The sequence below is a fragment of the Trichomycterus rosablanca genome, chromosome 23 (assembly GCF_030014385.1).
Source record: "Trichomycterus rosablanca isolate fTriRos1 chromosome 23, fTriRos1.hap1, whole genome shotgun sequence".
Taxonomy (NCBI): Eukaryota; Metazoa; Chordata; class Actinopteri; order Siluriformes; family Trichomycteridae; genus Trichomycterus; species Trichomycterus rosablanca.
The window spans coordinates 14,489,946-14,499,981 of record NC_086010.1 but is presented as its reverse complement, the minus strand read 5'-3'; the positions used below and the strand labels follow the sequence as shown (position 1 = coordinate 14,499,981).

The window sequence follows — 10,036 nt, the reverse complement described above, 5'->3', positions numbered from 1 at the left end:
ACCACTACTACTACTAATTATAATATTATTATCACTTCTAATACCACTACTACTGCTACTACTAATAATACTATAATTAATATTACTTCTATTTATTATAATTATACTATTACTTCTTTTTATACTATTACTACTGCTAGTACTAATAATACTACTATTACATTTAATAGTACTACTGCTGCTACTATTACTTCTAATACTACTACTGCTGCCACTATTACTTCTAATACTACTACTTCTGCCACTATTACTTCTAATACTACTACTTCTGCGTCTATTAATATATACTACTATTACTTCTTATACTACTACTTTTACTACCAATACTACTATAAATTCTAATGGCAATACTACATTTTCTTCTAATATTATTACTACTACTACTTATACTGCTACTACTATTACTATTAACACTAATGCTACAACTGCTGTTCCCAGTGCTACTTCCATTACTTTTAATACTGCTACTGCTTTACTATTATATCTATAATTATATCTATAATTATACTATAATTATAATACTACTGCTGCTACTACACTACTATTACTAAATGGGAACCAGGGTATTGTCTGTTTTAGTGTCTGTGTGGGTTCCAGGTATTTGTGTATGTGTTCCTGTTATGGCTTGAACCTAAATGTGTGTATAATCTATCTGATATAAATGTACTAAAACATTGCTACAGTTTTTAAGGCTAAATTAAATGCAAAGCCTGTTAGCATTTACCTTTCATTTCAGGTACAGCATCTAGCAGGTGCTTTTATCCAAAACAACTTACATTAATGACTGAATACAGTTCAAGAAATTGAGGTTTAAAGGTCCAACAATGGGCCTTAGCAGTGGTGGGGCTTGAACTGGTAACCTTCTGAGACAGAGACCAGAGACAGATTATTAGCAAATCAAATTATTAGCAAATTCAAAATAAGAAGAGTTTTTGTTTGTTAAATATACAAAATGAGCCAAAACATTAGGACCACCCACCTAATATCCTGCCAAAGCAGCTCTGACCCGCAGTGACATGGACTCCACAAGACGGAGCCAGTCCTTCATATTCTGGACGTCGTGAGGTGCATCCTGGTCCCATCTCTTTCATCGCTGTCCACATGATCTAGGCAAAAACGAGATGGATCAAACCAGCTGACCTTCTTACATTGCTCCAATGTCCATTCTGACGTCTACATTCCAATTACCTAAACCTGAGATATTTCTTTTTTTTTCTGATCAGCTTCATTACATTTGTTAATAAACCTCCATTCCAGCATTTCAGGCCTGCAACACATTCTAAAAAAAAGTTGGGACAAAAGCAATTTAGGGCTGGTGGAGAAACTAAATAATGATGTGATTCCGAACAGGTGATTGTAATCTCCTGTTTGTCAACAAATGTGTGAGAAAATGATTGAAATGTTTAAAAACAATGAACCTCAAAGAAAGATTGGAAGGGATTTGCATATTTCTCCCTCTACAGTGCATAATATCATTAAACCATTCAAGGATTAAGAAGGAATTTCAGTGCGTAAAGGCCAAGGGCACAAGCTTAGCCTGAACGCCCGTGATCTTTGATCCCTCAGACGGCACTGCATCAAGAACCGCCACTCAACAATAGCTGATATAACTACATGGGTGATGGATTAGTTTGTCAAACCTTTGCCAAGCACTACAATACATAGTTACATGCACAAATGCCACTTAAAACTTTACTGTGCAAAAAAGAAGCCTTATGTTAACCATGTACAGAAGCAGCGTCAAGTTCTCTGGGCTCGGAGGCATCTAGGGTGGACCATCACACAGTGATGTATTGTGGTCAGATGAATCAGCATTCCAGGTCGTTTTTGGAAGAATTAGACGCCAAAAAGAACCATCCAGACTGTTATCAGGAACAAGTCCAAAAGCCAGGGTGTGTCATGGTATTGTGTTGTGTCAGTGCCTTTGTGAAGGTAATTTACACTTCTGTGATGGCAGCATTAATGCAGAAAAGTACATTGAGATCTTAGAGCAACATGTGCTGCCTTCAAGACGTCATCTTTTTGCACCTGTTGCACATCTTAAGACGTGTTTGCAGGAAGAATAAGACAAAATAAAAGCTGAAATACTAAATCACTTGGTCTCCTCGGTGCCAAAACGTCTTTTAGGTGTGGTGAAAAGGAATGGCAACATTACAGAGTGGTAAATGCTTTACCGTCCCAACTTTTTTTGGAATGTGGTGCAGGCCTGAAATGTAGGAATGAATGTCTATTAATAGACAAAACATGAAATATCGCAGGTTCATCCTGTCTGCAATGAAATAAAAGTCAAAGTGAACGTAAGGAACTCTGTGTTTGTTGTATGCTGTATTAAGGAACAGCTGTATGGGCACTGAGTATCCACCACAAGATGGTGTAGTGAAGCCATGTATGTGAAGTTAGGTGTGTCCCATTGTTCCTGGTCCAACCCACGTGTCTCATTTACCGTAAGTAAGTGTTCTGCTTTGTTTTCACTTTCTCTTCGATTGTGTTTCTCTCTATAGAAGAAGCATTCTTTCACAGTCATGGTACGCTGGACTTCTCGGGTGCCTGCAGCGTCTGCTTTTAGTGCGTGTGTGGCTGCAAGAATTTGATCCTGTGAACTTTGGCCTCAAGTCAAAACGTCTGTAAAAGAGCAGGATATGGAGGCATACTCTCACTTTCTCTTCTTTGACAGGAAGGATATCAAATTCCCTGAGAAAAACAAAAGAGCAATGGAGTGTATTATTGCACCGTTTATAAGCTCATTAGCTCAGTGTCAAAAACCTGGCAGAATATACATGACATACAGTGTATCACAAAAGTGAGTACACCCCTCACATTTCTGAAGATATTTAAGTATATCTTTTCATGGGACAACACTGACAAAATGACACTTTGACACAATGAAAAGTAGTCTGTGTGCAGCTTATATAACAGCATAAATTTATTCTTCCCTCAAAATAACTCAATATACAGCCATTAATGTCTAAACCACCGGCAACAAAAGTGAGTACACCCCTAAGAGACTACACCCCTAAATGTCCAAATTGAGCACTGCTTGTAATTTTCCCTCCAAAATGTCATGTGATTTGTTAGTGTTACTAGGTCTCAGGTGTGCATAGGGAGCAGGTGTGTTCAATTTAGTAGTACAGCTCTCACACTCTCTCATACTGGTCCAACATGGCACCTCATGGCAAAGAACTCTCTGAGGATCTTAAAAGACGAATTGTTGCGCTACATGAAGATGGCCAAGGCTACAAGAAGATTGCCAACACCCTGAAACTGAGCTGCAGCACAGTGGCCAAGATCATCCAGCGTTTTAAAAGAGCAGGGTCCACTCAGAACAGACCTCGCGTTGGTTGTCCAAAGAAGCTGAGTGCACGTGCTCAGCGTCACATCCAACTGCTGTCTTTGAAAGATAGGCGCAGGAGTGCTGTCAGCATTGCTGCAGAGATTGAAAAGGTGGGGGGTCAGCCTGTCAGTGCTCAGACCATACGCCGCACACTACATCAAATTGGTCTGCATGGCTGTCACCCCAGAAGGAAGCCTCTTCTGAAGTCTCTACACAAGAAAGCCCGCAAACAGTTTGCTGAAGACATGTCAACAAAGGACATGGATTACTGGAACCATGTCCTATGGTCTGATGAGACCAAGATTAATTTGTTTGGTTCAGATGGTCTCAAGCATGTGTGGCGGCAATCAGGTGAGGAGTACAAAGATAAGTGTGTCATGCCTACAGTCAAGCATGGTGGTGGGAATGCCATGGTCTGGGGCTGCATGAGTGCAGCAGGTGTTGGGGAGTTACATTTCATTGAGGGACACATGAACTCCAATATGTACTGTGAAATACTGAAGCAGAGCATGATCCCCTCCCTCCGGAAACTGAGTCGCAGGGCAGTGTTCCAGCATGATAATGACCCCAAACACACCTCTAAGACGACCACTGCTTTATTGAAGAGGCTGAGGGTAAAGGTGATGGACTGGCCAAGCATGTCTCCAGACCTAAACCCAATAGAACATCTTTGGGGCATCCTCAAGCGGAAGGTGGAGGAGCGCAAAGTCTCGAATATCCGCCAGCTCCGTGATGTCGTCATGGAGGAGTGGAAAAGCATTCCAGTGGCAACCTGTGAAGCTCTGGTAAACTCCATGCCCAGGAGAGTTAAGGAAGTTCTGGGAAATAATGGTGGCCACACAAAATATTGACACTTCAAGAACTTTCACTAAGGGGTGTACTCACTTTTGTTGCCGGTGGTTTAGACATTAATGGCTGTATATTGAGTTATTTTGAGGGAAGAATAAATTTACACTGTTATATAAGCTGCACACAGACTACTTTTCATTGTGTCAAAGTGTCATTTTGTCAGTGTTGTCCCATGAAAAGATATACTTAAATATCTGCAGAAATGTGAGGGGTGTACTCACTTTTGTGATACACTGTACATGATTAAGAGCCCACAGATAGCTTAATAAATCTGTATATAGGTACAGAGGGTGGACAAAAAAGCAGAAACACTATATGGAAAAGATGAATGACTTAAATTGCACAGATGTGTTTAACTGGAATTAGATCTAAAGACATTTGACGAATGGCTCTTCGATCTGTGAGGCAACCAACAGTGTGCCAATGTGGTAACACAGATGGTGCCCACGTTGTATGTGCATCAGTCACAAAACTGGAAAAACAACATTAGCAAAGAAAAAATGGTCACATGTGGGAGCTCACTGATAGTCACCTTATAGGACGTTTGCCTAACCGCACTAACAGTACAGCTCTAAAAGCAACCACAGAATTACCTAACATAGCAGCCAACAAATATAAGGCCATCTTACTTACTATATGGTAAGTGGAGCTGATAAAATGGACAGTGAGTGTAGAAACAAGGAGGTGGTTTTAATGTTATGGCTGATATATACATACACTGATCAGCCATAACATTAGAGCCACCTCCTTGTTTCTACACTCACTGTCCACTTCATCAGCTCCACTTACCATTTAGGAGCACTTTATAGTTCTACAATTACTGACTGTAGTCCATCTGTTTCTCTGCATGCTTTGTTAGCCCCCTTTCATGCTGTTCTTCAATGGTCAGGACTCTCCCAGGACCACTACAGAGCAGGTATTATTTGGGTGGTGGATCATTCTCAGCACTGCAGTGACACTGACATGGTGGTGGTGTGTTAGTGTGTGTGCTGGTACGAGTGGATCAGACACAGCAGCGCTGCTGGAGTTTTTAAACACCTCACTGTCACTGCTGGACTGAGAATAGTCCACCAATCAAAAATATCCAGCCAACAGCGCCCCGTGGGCAGCGTCCTGCGACCACAGATGATGGTCTAGAAGATGACCGACTCAAACAGCAGCAATAGATAAACGATCGTCTCTGAGTGTCTAACAGAGTGGACAGTGAGTGGACACAGTATTTAAAAACTCCAGCAGCACTGCTGTGTCTGATCCACTCATACCAGCACAACACACACTAACACACCTTTTTGGCTCCACATGTAACACATGCGGAATGTCATGCCTTTAGAGATGTGCAATTTAACCATGCCATTGGCACTAACAACCCCATACCATGACACATTCTGACAGGCCAGTCTAGCACCTGCACTCTCTAATTAAGAAGCCAAGCTGTTGTAACACATGCAGAATGTGGTGCCTTTAGAGATGTACAAGTTAACCACGACATTGGAACTAACACATGCCCGTACCATAACACATGCTAACAGTCCAGTCTAGCACCTGCACTCTCTTATTAAGGAGCCAAATTGCATTTGTATTAAATTACTGTATAACCCTAGTGACAAGTAATAAGCAGATGACAAAAAAAAAAGCAATTTCTTAATGATGTGTTTGTGTATGTGTGTGTTTCTCAATGAAGGGTGTGGAACCACTTCCTTTATCATACTACAGCCGAAAGGAGAATTGGATACCAACTACAAAATCTATTCACGTGTCACTGGGACGCTTGCACACCAGTCGTTGTGGTACTGCATGTACTGTTTCCAAAGCCAAAATAATGAAGGCCAAAGTCAGTGGTTGCCAAACATTAATTTTGAGCAGCCTGACTAGCTCATGACCTGAGCTTCCTTTTAAAAAAACACATGATAAAGGAATAGTCATTATTTTATCACGAGCTGAGCTATAGGTTATCGTAGGAACTGACAGTCTTAGCTAGCTGAACAAAGTGCTTAAGAGGCAAGACTGCTGCCCTTCCTCTCAACCTTTCAGTAGCCCAAAGCTCTACCCACTTGGCTACCACTGTCCCACACTATACTATATATATGTGTGTGTGTGTGTGTGTGTGTGTGTGTGTGTGTGTGTGTGTGTGTGTGTGTGTACAACGATCAGCCATAACATTAAACCACCTTCTTGTTTCTACACTCACTGTCCATTTTATCAGCTCCATTTACCATATAGAAGTACTTGTATCAGCTCCATTTACCATATAGAAGTTCTACAAGTACTGACTGTAGTCCATCTGTTTCTCTGCATGCTTTGTTAGCCCCCTTTTACACTCTTCTTCAATGGTCAGGACCCCCACAGGACCACTACAGAGCAGGTATTATTTGGGTGGTGGATCATTCTCAGCACTGCAGTGACACTGACATGGTGGTGGTGTGTTAGTGTGTGTTGTGCTGGTATGAGTGAATCAGACACAGCAGTGTTGCAGGAGTTTTTAAACACCTCACTGTCCCCTGCTGGACTGAGAATAGTCCACCAACCAAAAATATTCAGCCAACAGCACCCTGTGACCACTGATGAAGGTCTAGAAGATGACCAACTCAAGCAGCAGCAGTAGATGGTAGACCAACTAGGTAAGAGTGTCTAATAGAGTGGACAGTGAGTGGACACAGTATTTAAAAACTACAACAGCGCTGCTGTGTCTGATCCACTCGTACCAGCACAACACACACTAACACTGTGGTGCTGAGAATGATCCACTACCTAAATAATACCTGCTCTGTGGTGGTCCTGACCTTTGAAGAACAGCATGAAAGGGGGCTAACAAAGCATGCAGAGAAACAGATAGACTACAGTCAGTAATTATAGAACTACAAAGTGCTTCTATATGGTAAGTGGAGCTGATAAAATGGACAGTGAGTGTAGAAACAAGGAGGTGGTTTTAATGTTATGGCTGATCGCTGTATATGAGACTACAGCTACGTGCTGTAACAATCAAAATTGGGGTCTAGAAGTCTCTAGAACACAACTGGATTCCAATGCTTCAACTGGAATTGATGGGGCAGAGTTTAGAAAGGTACACATCTGCATCTATAAGACCCACAATTTGATAAAAAGATAAAAAACAAACCATGAGGTTCAAAGAATTGTCTCTGGATCTCTGGGATAGATCAACTCAAGGATGTTAAACTATATCTAAGGACCACAGTGGCAAAGAAGCTTAGCGCAACCTTGACCCTCCCTAAAGGCTTTAAACCAGGAGGAAAGAAAGAACCCTAAGAGAGTCACTCTAAATGATCCGAGATAGGAGAACCTGTTGGATGGACAACAATCCCTGCAGCATCCATATATCAGGTCTTTGTGGTAGAGTGGCTAGACAGTCAAGACTCAGTCATGAGTAAAAAGCATATGAGTGCCCGCTTGAAGTTTGCTAATCAGCATGTGATGGACTCATGGCAGCATGAGGAAAATATTCTCTAGACTGATGAGACAAAAATGAGGTCAAGGTTTCCTAGAAACATCATGGACAAGCAACCTCAGACAGCAATAGTTCTCCTTTCAAAAGCGCAAACATCACTAGAGTGGCTTTAAAGCGAGTCTCCAAATGTCCTTGAGTGACCCAGCCATCATGGGCATTGATAAGAAGTCCCTTCCTCCACATTTACTGTAAGTACCTTACTTTTGGGAAGAAATTACACAAGACCTTGGAGTGTGCTTTTGGTAATTTGGTCCCATCAGGTCAGACTCTAATGTCAGCCTGGCTAGTACCGAACCTCCATCCTGCATAAGCAAACTCAGAACCAAGTGATCACTGGAGTGGCTTTGGAGCGAGTCTCTGAATGTCCTTGAGTAACCCAGCTACCATGGGCATTAAAGGGAAGTCCCTTCCTTCCATTTACCATAAGTACCTTACTTTTGGGAATGCATTACACAAGATCTTAGAGTGTCCTTTCGGTAATTTGTTCCCATTTGGTCAGACACCAAAGTCAGCCTGGCTAGTACCAAACCTACTTCCTGCATAAGCCAACTCAGAACCTCACGTTTCTATGACCACAAGCTTTAAATTATCCATCTGCAATCCTTCAACCCCTTGTATTGGTCAAAATGCAACTTCAAATTGACAGTTATATTGATGCTTTTATTTGGGTGGTTGGCATGAACGACCAATGGGTGGAGGCATTCATATTTAGTATCCGTTTTGTTACTGGGACCTTAAATCCATTTGTCTTACGCTGCTGGGGGATCCCTGATTGCAGTCGAGGTGGGTATATTGCTGCTCACGCCTCCTCCGACCCCCGTGCAGCCCTTAGCGGAACCCTTTTTCACCTACGCATTCTGCCCAAGTGTCTCTCTATCTGCCAATCAGGGTCCTTACACAGCGTTCGAAGACCCCACCGACATAGTCCGGTCATCCCGCCCTAACAGAAATGTCTCTGCTGCAGGCACTGCCAATTATGCCCGCTAGATGGCGCCCAGCCGACCGGAGCGAACGCTGAGTTGCGAACCGAGGAGTTCAGAATCTCGGCGCTGGTGTGCTAGCGGAATATCCCGCTGACTACATTTTTTACCCCAATGTTAATAAGCTCCAGACCAAGGCTTACTGGCTGCCATTCAGTTTCAGTTAGAGCTGGCGATTTTCGGCAACAGGAGGCGGAGAAACCATTAGCAATGGCAAGTTGGCGGAGTCACTGATGCAAAAAAGTCGAGGTCCAATGATTACCAATAGGAATTGAGTATTGAGCATTGCAGTATGCCCTTTATAGCCACTATAAAACAGTAGGCCTGTAAAATATGCTGTACTGCCATTGCCATGCTTGAAGTCAGTTAAACCAGGCAACCAAACACCCACAGGCGATGATGACACTTCCAGTGTGAACACAGAGCGATGCACGATCAGCGATTCGGGTGACAAGAGGTGAATAATCGCTGCCGGTATGAACGTAGGGTTACAGAGAGCTTTAGCAGGTTGCTCCTCTGTATTCCACTGTATGTTGCAGTACCAGAGGTTATAACACATACAACCTTCCCTCCCTCAGACACGACCGACAGTGTCTGTTGTGTCTGCCATCACTCAAAGCCAAGACTCAAGACTCAGCAGTGGTGCCCAAGCATATTGGGCAGCTGTGGCACACAAGGACTCTCACTTATCTATCAATCATTTTGCGTATAGTCTCTTAAGACCCTGTGGGCACATATGGGGACATTACATTTTGGCTTTGTTATGACTTATACTTCGTTCTGCTTAACAGTAGGAGTCACTGTTGCAGTGCCCAAGAATATAACACATACAACCCTCCTTCCTTCAGACACGACCGGCAGTGTCTGTTGTGTCTGCCATCACTCAAAGCCAAGACTCAAGACTAAGCAGTAGTGCCCAAGCATATTAGGCAGTTGTGGCACACAAGGACTCTCACTTATCTATCAATCATTTCACTTATAGTCTCTTAAGACCCTGTGGGCACATATGGGGACATTACATTTTGGCTTTGTTATGACTTATACTTCGTTCTGCTTAACAGTAGGAGTCACTGTTGAAGTGCTAACGGTTATAACACATACAACCTTCCCTTCCTTAGACACGACCGACCGTGTCTGATGTGTCTGCCATGACTCAAAGCCAAGACTCAAGACTCAGCAGTGGTGCCCAATCATATTAGGCAGCTGTGGCACACAAGGACTCTCACTTATCTATCAATCATTTCACTTATAGTCTCTTAAGACCCTGTGGGCACATATGGGGACATACAATTTTGGCTTATACCCCGTTCTGCTTAACTTAGACCTGTTGTCCTTACTAGTAGTCCGTACTAGACACTAAATAAGCCTGGGTCTTAAGAGGTTAACTAAATACTTATCCAATCGCTGACTCAC

General features: G+C 42.6%; 1 long non-coding RNA gene across 1 annotated transcript; it reads right to left on the bottom strand.

Moving 5' to 3' along the window:
• Positions 1–838: 838 nt before the first annotated feature.
• LOC134301252 (uncharacterized) lies at positions 839–2,590 on the bottom strand. The gene is made up of 3 exons (XR_010007426.1): positions 2,444–2,590; positions 980–1,106; positions 839–863 (listed from the first exon to the last, which is right to left on the bottom strand). It is a non-coding gene; the product is annotated as an uncharacterized LOC134301252 (long non-coding RNA).
• Positions 2,591–10,036: the final 7,446 nt, after the last annotated feature.